Source organism: Sphaerodactylus townsendi, linkage group LG01 (assembly GCF_021028975.2).
Source record: "Sphaerodactylus townsendi isolate TG3544 linkage group LG01, MPM_Stown_v2.3, whole genome shotgun sequence".
Lineage (NCBI taxonomy): Eukaryota > Metazoa > Chordata > Lepidosauria > Squamata > Sphaerodactylidae > Sphaerodactylus > Sphaerodactylus townsendi.
The window spans coordinates 15,116,987-15,130,365 of record NC_059425.1 but is presented as its reverse complement, the minus strand read 5'-3'; positions in this window follow the sequence as shown (position 1 = coordinate 15,130,365).

The window sequence follows — 13,379 nt, the reverse complement described above, 5'->3', positions numbered from 1 at the left end:
CAGCTAAGGGCGGAAAAAGGGAAACGGAGAGGGAATTCATCAGTGCTGCGGACGCTGCAGGTGGGCTTGTCCTTGCTGGGGAGAAAGGCCGGTTGATGTCTACGGGGCTTGTTGCAGAGTAAAGCTGGGAACCCAGTGGCACCTTGAAGACCAACAAAATGCTGCTCTTAGTTGAAGCTTTCGTTTGCATGCACACTTCTTTAAAGTAGGCACACCTATGGTGGAGCTGAGTACTAACAGATTTTTAATTTAATCGTATTTTTCTGTTTTTTTAGTATTTAGAGATTTTTCATTTAGTCCTATTTTTCTGGGGTTTTTCCCTTTTGAAAACTATTGTGTCTGTTCCGTCACACTTCCGATTAGTTTCCCCCCTTTTCCAATCAATCCCTCTCCATCAATCTTTCAATTTATCTCCCTGCCACTAGGCTCCCACTTATTTTTATTTTATTATGCAGCTTCTCTAAAACTGCAGGGAGATTTTTTGTGCAGTCCTATCTATCTAATCTATCTAATCTAATCTATCTTATCTATCTATCAATCTAATCTATCTAATTAAATTTATAGACCACCCTTCCCCTCTCCGGACTCAGGGCAGTGAACAACAACAATAAAAACATAACTTGAAAACACAATATAAAACCAACGCAATACCCCAGTGTTTAAATCAGGAACCATATAAATATCAGATGGCGTCAGACTCCCCCCTCCCTTTTGCATACTCACTGGAGTTTCACTTCCCAGTTCAGCCCTGAGCAGATCCAGAAAGGCAGTATGTAAATCATCTAAACCAGTGAGGGCGAACCTTTTCGAGACCGAGTGCCCAAATTGCAACCCCAAACCCTCTTATTTATCACAAAGTGCCAACACGGCAATTTAACCTGAATACTGAGGTTTTAGTTTAGAAAAAATGGTCGGCTCCGAGGCCTGCGTTACTCGAGAGTAAGCTTGGTGGTAGTCAGTGGCTTGGCTTTGAAGCAACAGTACAACTCTTCCAACGGGTGAATCATGACCCTAGGAGGGTTTACTCAGAAGCAAGCCCCACTGCCAGCAACTAAGCTTACTCCCAGGTAAAGGATTGCACTTTAGTTCTTTGCATGAAAATCAGTGGGGTTTAACAGCGCTTAACAGGGTTACCTACACTGCTTCCCCAAAACTAGGTCTTAGGTTTAATGCTAATAATCGAGCCCAGTGGCCCAGGCCAGCCTAGATGTGTGTGTGTGGGAGGTGGGGGGGGCGACTCTGTTTGCGCGTGCCCACAGAGAGGGCTCTGAGTGCCACCTCTGGCACCCGTGCCATAGGTTCGCCACCACTGATCTAAACTAATCAATTAGTAGTTTTTAAGGTTGCTGCCTGCATTACTGTTTCTTTATTTGGACGGTTGCCGTATGGCTGCTCCATGAAATAAGCTTGAGACGGACTATGAAAGTCTTTAGTAAAAACAAGAGGTTCAGGCGTTCAGAGTTGGGGGGAAAATCTCTTCCTTTTTAACTTCTGTTTATCCCACTCTTGCAGCCTAAACGTGTTTACTCTTTAAAAAAAAGCCCTGCCAATGGCATTGAGGGCTTAATTTCAAGCAAGCACGAAAAGCATCATGGCAGTTTTCACTGGGTTCCCACTCATTCCTAGCAGAGAAGCCACATAACAGTCAGTTCTATGGGAACAAAGTCCCATGTTCCAAAGATTGACTGTCCGCGTCATAAATTCCAGCGAGTGCCCCTGAGGTATTTATAGACTGCGACCCCATCCGAAAGGGGAAAAACTTTTTTAAAAAGAAGGGCGCTATATAAATCTAATTAAATGCATATAATTCTATGCCACTCTGCACGTTTGTATTACCTGTTCCTTTAACCCTTCTCTTTTCCCCCTCATATTTCTACATAAAAAGACTGCACATTGAAGATCTGTGCATGAAGAAGTAAGTTTTGTTTCAGAAAAGTTGAATGTGCCCCCAAAACCTTATGTTTAGTACTGGGCTGGAATAAAAAGGCACGGTATCTCTGAATGTATATAAAATGCCTTTCCTTTGTTATTGATCAGGGAGTTCGTTTCTGGAGCATTTTCTTTAATTGACCAAAGGATACAGTGACAAGAGTTGTTTATTTTACTAAATCTTGGCAGAAGAACTGAGAAAGGCATTTCGCCTTCGGGACCATTTGCTCTGTAAGCATTTGAAACACTGTCCCTTAGAAGAGGGCAGGCCGGAGCTGTTCCTGCTGGCAGCAGAGGATAAGACTCGGAATAGTGGGTTTAAATTACAGGTGGAAAGGTACCCGCTGGATATTAGGGGGGACAAAATTACAGTAAGAGTAGTTCAGCAGTGGAATCAGCTGCCCAGGGAGGTGGTGAGCTAAGTGGCATAGTGGCTAAGAGCAGGTGCATTCTAATCTGGAGGAACCAGGTTTGATTCCCCGCTCTGCCGCTTGAGCTGTGGAGGCTTCTCTGGGGAATTCAGATTAGCCGGTACACTCCCACACATGCCAGCTGGGTGACCTTGGGCAAGTCACAGCTTCTCGGAGCTCTCTCAGCCTCACCTACCTCACAGGGTGTTTGTTGTGAGGGGGGAAGGGCAAGGAGATTGTAAACCCCTTTGAGTCTCCTACAGGAAAGAAATGGGGGATATAAATCCAAACTCTTCTTCTTCTTCCCTACCTGGCAGTCTTCAAGCAGCGGTTGGATGAACACCTATCAGGCATGCTTTAGGTCCGTGATGGCGAACCTATGGCACACGTGCCACATGTGGCACGCGGAGGCCTCTCACGTGCCCGGATTTCCCCCTCCCCCGAGCAGGTCACCACCGCCATTCCCCCTCTGCCTGAGGAGGCAGAGGGGAAATGGCAGCGGCGACCTGCTTGGGGCTGCCTGCTCTCGCGGTGCGGGAGCCGGCAGCGCGAAGCAGGGAACCCCTCTGCCCGAGGGAAAAGGTGGCTGCCTTCTTCCTCGGGCAGAAAGGGAGGCGGCGGCGGCAGCCCACTCGGGCGGCCTGCTCTTGTGTTGCAGTGCAGGCGGCGCCGAGCAGGGAACCCCCTCTGCCCGAGGGAGAAGGTGGCTGCCTTCTTCCTCGGGCGGGGGGAGGGGGCGGCTTGCTCAGGGCTGCCTGCTCTCGCATTGCAGGAGCCGGCGGTGCAGAGCAGGCAACCCCTCTGCCCGAGGGAGAAGGTGGCTGCCTTCTCCCTCGGGCAGAGGGGGAATGGCAGCGGCGACCTGCTCGGGCGACCAGCTCGGTGGCCTCCAACACTCCAGCCTGGGCATTTTTTTTAAGCCGAGAAAGGGACCCTTTCTCAGCATAAAAATCCCCCCAAACAAATGCAGAGGCTGGAGGTCCCCTCTCTCTCTGAGAGGAAAAGCTGCCTCAGAGAGAGAGTGGCGCTCCAGTCTCCTTTGATCCATCCACCCCCCCCCCCACCCATCAAGCTTTCTCTGCCCATGGATCACAGGGTCCATGGCCTGCATAACAGACTTCCTTCTGTGATACACCTCTGAAGATGCCAGACACAGATGCAGGTGAAACGTTAGGAGTAAGATCCACCAGACCACGGCCACGCAGCCCGGAAAACCCACCAGAACCTGTAAAACCTCAGTATTCAGGTTAAATTGCCGTATTCGCACTTTGCGATAAATAAGTGGGTTTTGAGTTGGAATTCGGGCACTCAGTCTCGAAAAGGTTCGCCATCACTGCTTTAGGTTGATCCTGCACTGAGCAGCGGGTTGAACTAGACTGTCCTTTTTAACTCTGTAATTCTACGAGCCTATGATTGCACATACGGATACGACTTGCAATAATGGGTTTAAATTAGGGGCAGAAATATACCAGCTGGGTATTAGGGAAGTAATTTTTACCATGAGAGTGGTTCAGCAGGGGAATCAGCTTCCTGGGGAAGTGATGAGCCCCCCCCCCCCCAACAGTTTTCAAGCAGCGTCTGGATGAGCACATGTCAGAGATGTTCTAGGCTGAGTCTGTATTGAGCAAGGGGTTGAACTAGATGGCTTTCATGGCCCCTTCTGCCTCTCTGGTTCTTTATTTTATTCAGCGTCTATGATTCTGAAGTTCTGTGCTCTGCCTGTGAGCTGCATTGCTGCTCCCATTCCATCTAATTTCTCTGAAATATCCGTTTGGTGTCTCAAGGTCTGTCACCTCTGATAAGTGGGATATCAGCACCTCCTGTGGACTAGGATGGCCTTATCTGGTTCCTGGCCAGTTCCTCTTGCCTTGCCTACATAGGACCCAGCAGTCCTGAGAACATTCGGCCCAAACCTTCAAGCCACCCACTCTCTGAACTGTTCGGCTCGGCTATGAAACAAAAGGTCCCCTTTGTCCCCTCAGCCGTGTGGAATGTCGTGCCCACAAGAAAAGGCAGGCAGCCAGGTCTTATGGAGAATGGCCGGAGCAAAGCTTCATGGGATACGGAAGGAGTTGCGCTTTGGGAGAGCATCCACACCAGTGCGCCTTTGACCGGTTGAGCTTTGATTGCTCTTGAAGAGGGGAAAGGCAATGACGAGTAGTGGTTAGAACAGGCACACGCATCCCTTCCCAATCCCCATGGCCTTGTTGAACCAGCGGCCACTTCTGAAATTTTGAAAACAGGAAGTGCGGTCAAAACACAAGGACTGGTTCCCATGACAACATTGGGTGGGTAGTTCTGCTAAAATTTGGGGGGTTTCCAAATTAAGCATCTTCACATAGGTTGAGGTAGCCAACTCTCACTTGGGAAATACCTGGATATTTGGGGGTGGAGCCTGAAAAAGGGGGGGTTTGGAGAGGGGTGGGACCTCAGAGTCCACACCCTCCAAAGCAGCCATTTTCTGTTGTGAAACATTAGAAAGTATGGGACAACCCTGTGAGGTTAACAACTGTGGAAGGGTTACCAACTGTGGGTTAGGAAATACCTGAAGATTTTAGAGGCAGAGTCTGGGAAAGGTGGGGTTTTGAGGAAGGGTGTGGCCTCAGAGGGCTATAGTACCACAGAGTTCACCTACCAAAGCAGCCATTTTCTCTGATCTCTTGTTTTCTGGAGATCAGTTGTAATCCAGAGAGATCTCCAGCCCCCACCAGGAGATTGGCAGCAATAGTGGCAGCTTTTCCAAATGGGTGATCCTTCTTGATGCAAAGCTGATGATGCCTCCCCAGATCTTTTGATACAACACCAGGGAAATAGAGAAGAGCCAGGATTAGTTAGAATAATTGAATCATAGAGTTGGAAGAGACCCCAAGGGCCGTCAAGTCCAACCCCTTGCCATGCAGTTCTTTGCTTTGTGGAGGAAGCGAGGGGAGTCTTCTATATTTATACCCTGCCTTTCTCACCAATGTGAGTCAAAGTGGCTTATATCATTCTCTTCTCCTCCACTTTATCCTCGCAACAACCCTATGAGGTAGGTTAGACTGAGACAGTGATTGGGCCAAGGTCGCCCAGTGAACTTTCAAGGCAGAGCGAGGGATTCAAGCCTAGACTTTCCTGATTCTAGTCTAAAACTGTAACCAATTGGCTGTTGCTTTAGGACGTGAACGTGAACGGGTGTTCCCTTTTTTCTGTTTGTTTTTACAAAACTGCTATGTAGCTACGTTGTCACAAAGCATAGAGCTTCGTGGCTAAGGACAGCACACAAACGTGTGCCTATTAGTTGCATGGTCATGGCTTCGTATGTAAGAAGATTTTTTTTTAAAAAAAAGGTGCGTTCTTGACCACCCTGAGACTCCCGTTCTGCGCATGCCCAGGAGACTTAGCTGGGATTGGCTGACAGAACGAACGGAGACTCAGGGCAGGGAAACAATTCCCCATGATACCCTGCTCATCCCGTGTTCACCAGAAAACGCCAAAAAAGATGTACCTTTCTGGCAGTTTCTGAAAAACCCTGGATGAGGGGGGTATTGCAGGGCTGGCACAGGACTGAGCCGAATTCGACCCAGGAGCCGTGGGGGAGTTCTCCCGTTGTCCCAGAACACCTTCCAGGGCTATCACACATTATTTCCCCTGTGGGGAATCAACAAAAGTTACTTCAGGCTCAGAGAGGGCTCATGTAAACACAGGTCCATAAACACAAGCCTAAATCCCTCCTGCTCCAGTTTGTTAACACTAGGGAACATAAGAACATAAGAACAAGCCTGCTGGATCAGACCAGAGTCCATCTAGTCCAGCTCTCTGCTACTCGCAGTGGCCCACCAGGTGCCTTTGGGAGCTCACATGCAGGATGTGAAAGCAATGGCCTTCTGCGGCTGTTGCTCCCGAGCACCTGGACTGTTAAGGCATTTGCAGTTTGAGATCAAAGAGGATCAAGATTGGTAGCCATAAATCGACTTCTCTTCCATAAATCTGTCCAAGCTCCTTTTAAAGCTATCCAGGTTAGTGGCCATCACCACCTCCTGTGGCAGCATATTCCAAACACCAATCCGCATTTAGCGTGAAGAAGTGTTTTCCTTTTTATTAGTCTAATTCTTCCCCAGCATTTTCAATGTGTGCCCCTGGTTCTAGTATTGTGAGAAAGAGAAAAATTTCTCTCTATTAGAGCATTTCTACCCCATGCATAATTTTATAGACTTCAATCATATCCCCCCTCGGACGTCTCCTCTCTTGTGTTGTGGTGTTGTTAAGGAGCACCAAGTGAAAAATATCATCCAAAATCAAAATAAGGACAGGGATTTAACAGAGACGAACCAGCAACCAGGGCCTAAGGACAGCTGGAGCATAAACTTTGTATACAATTATGTTCACGTAGAAGACTATGTATACAATTCAGTGCATTTTGAGAAAGGGCGGTGTGAAGACCACAGAAAGAAATTAAAGTGTGTAGTACATTTTGCGGTTCATTCCTGGGCTGCTATTGGTGTGTTTCTTGGTATGAATCTTTCATCTAAGAAAAGGGGTATTGCTGCTACGTCTCCATTTTTACTTGTGAAAAGTCACAGGTTTATTGATTGATTGATTGATTGATTGATTGATTGATTGATTGATTGATTGATTGATTGATTGATTGATTGATTGATTGATTGATTGATTGATTGCATTTATAGGCCGCCCTTCGGCTCACAATGTGGCTGTTCACTAGGACAGCAAATCAACGCAACACAATTAACCAAATCAGCACAACATTAAAAGCAGCAGTTACTAGCAATAAATATAAGTAAAAATTAAAACAACAAGGTTGTTTAAAAACAGGCGCCCAATCTTAAAGGCAAAAGAGGGGCGGGAGTAGGCGGGGCCCACTGTGCTGTGGTTAGCCTTAACGTAGGATCTCCACAGCAAATGGCCATAGTTATTTAGTGTAGTGGTTAAGAGGTAAACTCTAATCTGGAGAACTGGTTCGATTCCCCACTCCTCCACATGAAGCCTGCTGGGTGACCTTGGGCCAGTTATCTCCGAACTCTGTCAGCCCCACCTGCCTCACAAGGTGCCCGTTTGTGGGGAGAGGAAGGGAAAGGAGTTTGTAGGCTGCTTTGAGACCCCTTATGGTAGAGAAAAGCAGGGTAGAAATCCAATCTCTTCTTTCATTTTGGAACTGGGCTGTGTTCTCAGGCAGCTAGATTTTCACCTCTCTGTATAATAAATGGCTGAATTTTGAATGTATGTGCAGGAGCATTGCAACAAGGCCGAATATAATGAATGTATTGCAACAAGGCCGAATATAATGGGAAGAGAGATAAGCCAGGAAGATGAACCGGCACCATCTGCAATCACAAATTGTTTCTGGCATGCCCCGGAGCTCGCCCTGTGGGTCAGAGATCTAGCCATATCTGATAGAAACATCTGCTGAATCTGCTGAGCTACCAGGGGGAAATAAACAACCAACCTTTGCACAAAGACCACTTAGGGCAGCTGAATTTCCATGGATAAAAGGATTCCACTTGAAGCCACTCATCAGAGGAATGGAAATTGCGGGGGTGTTGAAGATGATCGTGTGTGCTTGGGGCAGAGGGGAGGTCTATGAGCTTCTGTTTCCTCTTGAGATCAAGGAAAGTTATGTACAAGGACGACGAAGTGCAATTCCTGAGTTTATTTGTCCTCATAGGATCCCCTGTTTTTAAAAAGCTGACACTGAAAATGCATCTGTGCTTCTCTGTATGTCTGTCTCACACACTTGAATTTCTTTCCCCACCCACATTACACTTTGCTAAAGGTTTTTCTTTGCTTGGTACCCCATAGCATTGGGGGGCAGCGGGTGGGGGGGGGAGAAGGAGAAGGCAATGAAGATGATTTGTTCTTTATAACATGCATTTTTCTACCTCTGAAGGGGGCTCAAATCAGCTTACAATCACAATTAGTTCCCCTCCCCACAAGAGACACTGTGTGAGGTAAATGGGGCTGAGAGCAGTGGTGGGATCCAAAAATTTTAGTAACAGGTTCCCATGGTGGTGAGATTCAAACTGTGGCGTAGCGCCAATGGGGCTGGGCGGGGCACAATGGGGGCATGGTCAGGCATTCCTGGGGCGGGGCATTCCAGGGTGGGGCTGTGCCAAGGACGCAGCTGCTGTGCCGGTCCTTGGGCGGGAAACGAATGCACGCAGGCACAGGCTGCCACGCACGCCGGTGCACCTCCTGCTAGACTGCTTCAAGTTCTGCACACTACTGCTTAGAGGAGGGGCGTAACTAAGGCAAAAATCACGTGGCAAAATCACCACTCAGTAACCCCCTCTCGGCACACACAAATAATTAGTAACCTACTCTCGGGAACCTGTGAGAACCTGCTGGATCCCACCTCTGGCTGAGAGAGTTCAGAGAGAACTGTTACTAGCCCAAGGTCATCCAGCAAGTTGCATGTGAAGGACTGAGGAATCGATCCCAATTTGGCAGATAAGAGTGTGTTGTTCATATGGAGGAGGAGGAAATCAAAACCCAGTTCTCCAGATTAGAGTGCTGTCAAGTCACAGCTGACTGACGACGACAACCCTGCAGAGTGTTCAAGGCAGGAGAGAGACAAAGTTGGTTTGCCATTGCCTGCCTCTGCTTCTTGACCCTGGTGTCCCTGAATGGTCTCCCTTCCAAATGCTAAGGTGGACACTGTTTACCTTCTGAGATCTGATGTAATAATGCTTGCCTGTGCAAAAAGACAGACAACCATACAGCTGGATCTGTTTTAAATATCTTGCGTTGCCCTCATGTCTATCCCAAGCAGTCAACAATTATGCATCCTAATAGGGCAGCTGTATCTGTTGATCCAAAGAGGCTTGAAGAAGAAGAAGGAGGAGGAAGAGGAAGAGGAAGAAGAAGAAGAAGAGGAGGAGGAGGAGGAGGTGGTGGAGTTTGGATTTATATCCCCCCTTTCTCTCCTGCAGGAGACTCAAAGGGGCTTACAATCTCCTTGCTCTTCCCCCCTCACAACAAACACCCTGTGAGATAGGTGGGGCTGAGAGAGCTCCGAAGAACTGTGACTAGCCCAAGATCACCCAGCTGGCGTGTGTGGGAGTGTACAGGCTAATCTGAATTCCCCAGATAAGCCTCCACAGCTCAAGCGGCAGAGTGGGGAATCAAACCCCGTTCCTTCAGATTAGAACGCACCTGTTCTTAACCACTACGCCCACTGGCGTAATGCCCATTGGGCAAGGTGGGCAGCTGCCCAGGGCATCACCTTGTGGGGGGCATTAAAATGCTGGGTTCGTTTTTGGGTATTTTAGTGGTTTTCCATTTTTGGCCTGCAGGGGGCGCAATTTTTAGGCTAGCGGCACCAAAATTTCAGCATATCATTAGGAGACTGTCCTTATGATACCCCCCAAGTTTGGTGAGGTTTGGTTCAGGGAGTCCAAAGTTATGGACTCCCAAAGGGGGTGCCCCTATCCCCCATTGTTTCCAATGGGAGCTAATAGGAGATGGGGGCTACAGTTTCGAGGGTCCATAACTTTGACCCCCCTGAACCAAACCTCACCAAACTTGGGGAGTAGCATAAGGACAGTCTCCTGATGATATGCTGAAATTTTGGTGCTGATATGTCTAAAGATGCACCCTCTGCAGGCACCAGTGTCCTGGTGCAAAAAAATTTTTGGTCATGGTGGAGTGGCCGCCCATGGGGGGGGGAGGGCATCCAACTCAGGTTTTGCCCAGGGCTACAGTTTGCCCAGGGCTGCCTCGTTACGCCCCTGACTACGCCACTGCTGCATCAGGAAGTTTTTCCTGATGTTTAGGTGGAATCTATTTTCCTTGAGGCAGACGTCTTCACCTCCAAGTGCCAAAAGTCCTCCATTTTGTGGTCATGCAATGTATGATATTGTCTGTAGGGGGTCTAACATGTATTACCATTAAAAGGTTGTGCCGTTGTGATGTGATCAACGATGTTAAGAAGTTCGGCATTTGCACCTCTAGATAACCTCTGAACTGGGAACGTATCATCACTTCTGCCTTTCGCCGGAACTTATTTTGTGTGGACGGCAGGGCCAGGCAGGGCCAGCAGCTGTGGGGGCTGGTGACACCCGGGGTGTCTCCCCAGACCTTGCCGTGGCACTGCTGGCCTCACTGGGGAAGCGCCCCTGGCCGTGGCCGTCTGGCCATGTTTTCCCGGGCCACGGCAAGGCCCTGGGGGAGGTGCCCCGGCCGTCACTGAGACAGGGAAAACCCAGCGGGTTTATGGAACACCACAATGTTCCATGGAAGCAGAAGGGAAAAAAATAGTCCCAATCGGCATCCAAACTTGGACAAATAATGCATCTTTAAGTGACCTGAACTTTGGTCCTTTCATGTGCAAAGCACGTGTGCTACCTGCAACCCCTCCCACATCAGAGCTGTTTGACCATTATGCCGCTGGACCATCTATGTCTGCATTGTTTACTCTGACTGGCAGCAGTTCTCCAAGGTTCAAAGGGTTTCAAGCAGAGGAAAACCGTACCTGGCACTTGAAACCCTTTGAACTGCAAAGATTGTCATGCCCTTATATAAAGCCGTGGTGCAACCGCACTTGGAGTACTGTGTTCAGTTCTGGTCGCCACATCTCAAAAAGGATATTGAAGAGATAGAAAAAGTGCAGAGAAGGGCAACGAGGATGATTGAGGGACTGGAGCACCTGCCTTATGAGGAGAGGCTGCAGCGTTTGGGACTCTTTAGTTTGGAGAGGAGACGTCTGAGCGGGGATATGATTGAAGTCTATAAAATTATGCATGGGGTAGAAAATGTTGACAGAGAGAAATTTTTCTCTCTTTCTCACAATACTAGAACCAGGGGGCATACATTGAAAATGCTGGGGGGAAGAATTAGGACTAATAATAAAGGCTTCTTCCATAGCGTGTGATTGGTGTTTGGAATATGCTGCCACAGGGAGGTGGTGATGGCCACTAACCTGGATAGCTTTAAAAGGGGCTTGGACAGATTTATGGAGGAGAAGTCGATTTATGGCTACCAATCTTGATCCTCCTTGATCTGAGATTGCAAATGCCTTAACAGACCAGGTGCTCGGGGGGAGCAGCAGCAGAAGGCCATTGCTTTCACATTCTGCATGTGAGCTCCCAAAGGCACCTGGTGGGCCACTGCGAGTAGCAGAGAGCTGGACTAGATGGACTCTGGTCTGATCCAGCTGGCTTGTTCTTATGTTCTTATGAACCAGCCATCCAGGAATCTAGCCTAGGACTGTTCTTCATGAAAAGCAAATGCTATGTGCCTTGGAGCTCCCTAGCTTGATGCATTGAGTTGGACGGAACCAGCTTGTCAGTTTTGCTTCTTATTCCTAGACATAGAATCATAGAGTTGGAAGAGACCCCAAGGGCCATCAAGTTTAACCCCCTGCAATGCAGGAACACACAATCAAAGCACTCCTGACAGATGACCATCCAACCTCCAAAGAAGGAGACTCCACCACACCCAGAGGCAGTGCATTCCACTGTCAAACAGCCCTTACCATCAGGAAGTTTTTCCTGATGTTTAGGTGGAATCTCTTTTTCTTCCCCTTGAACCCATTGCTCAAGGTGAAGGAAAAGAGACCTAGATGATGCTGGTTTGTTCATGCTGGTATTTACAAGGGTCTGCCACAACCAGTCATGAAAGAGTTAACTGTCTGTATGTAAACACGATCTTGAGGTGATATCGTAATGAGCTGACCTATTGATTAGCTATTGGTCAGTCGGATAGCCATTGCTTACATGTTAGCGAGCACCTAAATCCAGTGGTGGGATCCAAAAATTTTAGTAACAGGTTCCCATGGTGGTGGGATTCAAACTGTGGCGTAGCGCCAATGGGGCTGGGTGGGGCACGATGGGGGCATGGGCGGGCATTCTGGGGGCGGGGCATTCCTGGGGCGGGGGGCTTTGGCAGGGACTTGAGGCGCTGCGCCGGTCCTTGGGTGGGAAACGAATGCACGCAGGCACAGGCTGCCACACACGCTGGTGCACTTCCTGCTAGACTGCTTCAAGTTCTGCGCGTTACTGCTGAGAGGAGGGGCGTAACTAAGGCAAAAATCACGTGGCAAAATCACCAATTAGTAACCCCCTCTCGGCACACACAAATAATTAGTAACCTACCCTTGGGAACCTGTGAGAACCTGCTGGATCCCACCTCTGGCTTACATGTTAGTGAGCACCTAAATCAGAACTTCTAAAGCTAACTTGTTTTCTTTGTTTCAGGTAGAAGAGCACACAACAACATGAGAGAATAGAGTAGCACAGGTGTCAAACTCAAGGCCCTCCTGATATTATGGACAACAGTTCCCATCATCTGCTGCCAGAATGATGCTGGCAGGGGATGATGGGAACTGTAGTCCATAGCATCTGGAGGGCCGCGAGTTTGACACCTGTGGTGTAGAGCAAGATGTAGTCTGGAGTGTTTAGCTAGTGCTGTAAATATGTAACAGAGCAATACTGGATTTGTTTTTATTCCATGTAACCCTCCCCCTTTTAAGTTAGTAAAAACGTTTATATAAAGCAACTCAAGGTATCTCTGGCTCTCTTCTTTCCTACTGGAGGCTGTTTCCGCACCTCTGCTGATTAAATATCTCTTGTTAATCGAATGCCTATAAGTTCAGCCCAGGGGTCTGCAACCAGCGGCTCTCCAATTGGCCGTGCTGGCAGGGGCTGATGGGAATTGTAGTCCATGAACATCTGGAGAGCCGTAGGTTGCAGACCCCCCTGGTCCAGCCCCTCACTTTCTGTGATGCTCTTCTTCAGGCCAGTTTGCATTCCTGCTGGAGGCTGCGGCACCGCCTATGCAACACGCGGGGAATGCGCCTGAACAATGGCCACTGTTTACTCGGCAATGCTGCTGAGCGTGTTTACCACCTTTTTCCACAGCATGATCATAAATAGCCCCTTTTCACTTTTGTCCCTCTCTGCTTTTTCCCCCCTCCCCCTTCTGGTCTCAAGAGCTGCCCCCCCCCCCCCAAAAAAACTGAATGCCAAGTTCCCATTGGCTCGGGTTTTCTGCAGAGCCGGCACCCTGCCCAGGCTGGCCGGGTTCTTAAACCAAGGGTGCCACCCTCCA